Source organism: Otolemur garnettii, unplaced genomic scaffold, assembly GCF_000181295.1.
Source record: "Otolemur garnettii isolate 467f Iridium unplaced genomic scaffold, OtoGar3 scaffold00113, whole genome shotgun sequence".
Lineage (NCBI taxonomy): Eukaryota > Metazoa > Chordata > Mammalia > Primates > Galagidae > Otolemur > Otolemur garnettii.
In genome coordinates this window covers 3,936,144-3,937,632 of record NW_003852508.1, presented here as the reverse complement: position 1 = coordinate 3,937,632, position 1,489 = coordinate 3,936,144, and positions in this window count along the sequence as shown.

The window sequence follows — 1,489 nt, the reverse complement described above, 5'->3', positions numbered from 1 at the left end:
TTCATGGGACGGCCCTGATGTGAGGTTCAATGCTCTGGGTAACTGAGTCTCCCTGCATCTAACCAGGCCCTCACCAGTTTTAAGGGACAAACAGTAGATCTGGGGTTGTACTTGCCAGGCTTCCCAGAAATCTCCTGCGGAGCCTCCAGTGCTACAGCACACCCTCCCTGGTGCTGTGAGCAGCAAGAGGAAGGGACACCCTCTCCCTGCCTGGACTTCAGGCATTTTAATGGGCTGCAAGGAACTGCTGTGTGAGCAGTGGGGAATCTGCACAAGTCAGAGAAAGCAGAGCTGGAAGCCCAGCAGGTTCCTTCAGGCTGGCCTGGGCTGCAGAACTCGGCTGGACACAGGCTGAGGCAGTAAGGAGTCTTCTGCGGTGGAAGCTGGTAACTACTCAGGACTGCAGGGCCTGAGGTTTCATGCTAAAACCTGGGGCTTCGGAAAGGTTAAAATACTCCCCAAAGTAAAGATGTTGACCTCTAGTTATTTGGTGAGAGGTTTTTGTTTGTTTGTTTGTTTTTTCTTTTTAGTAGGGGGGCGGAGGGGGAATGAGAGTGGGCGGGGAGAAGGAAGAGGGAGAAAGCCTATGAGGCTGTTAAGGATTAAAACCGTCCTGAAGGTGCTATTCTGACTCACAGCTTCCTTCACTTTGGAGTTGCACGGCCATTTTCAATGTTTACATTGCTAATTTCGCTGCATAGTATCTTTCATCTGTACTTCAGTTAGAAAACTGAAGCGGCAGTAGCAGCTCACACCTGTAATTCTAGCATCTCTGGGAGGCCAAAGCAGGAGGATCCCGTGAGTTCAGGAGTTTGAGACCAGCCTGAGCAAGAGTGAGACTCCATCTCTACTAAAAATAGAGGCTCAGCGCCTGTAGCTCAGTGGTTATGGTGCCAGCCACATACACCGGGGCTGGCGGGTTCAAACCTGACCCAAGCCTGCTAAACAACAATGACAACTACAACAAAAAATAGCCAGGTGCTGTAGCAAGCACCTGTAGTCTCAGCTACTTGGCAGGCTAAGGCAAGAGAATTGCTTGAGCCCAAGAGTTTGAGGTTGCTGTGAGCTGTGATGCCATGGTATTGTACTGAGGGTGACATAGTGAGACTCTGTCTCAAAAACAAACAAACAAACAAAAAAGAAAGACAAGAAAAACTAGCTGGGTGTGTGGTTGGTGACTGTAGTCCCAGCTACTTGGGAGGCTGAGGCAGAAGAATTGCTTGAATCCAGGAGTTTGTTGTTGTAAACTATGATGACACCATTGCACTCTACCCAGGGTGACAGAGTGAGACTCTATATCAATAAACCAATCAATAGAATGCTTTGATATATATTCTAGGACTCAGTTTTGGCCCCTGTTCCATTCCTTGCCCTACTCTTTGTTGTCCCGAAAACATGGGAAACAAAGTCAATTAACTGATGCTATTTAATGTGAGCGCAGAGACTATGTCTGCCTTGTTGACTGCCGTGTTTCCAGAACTTGGTACAG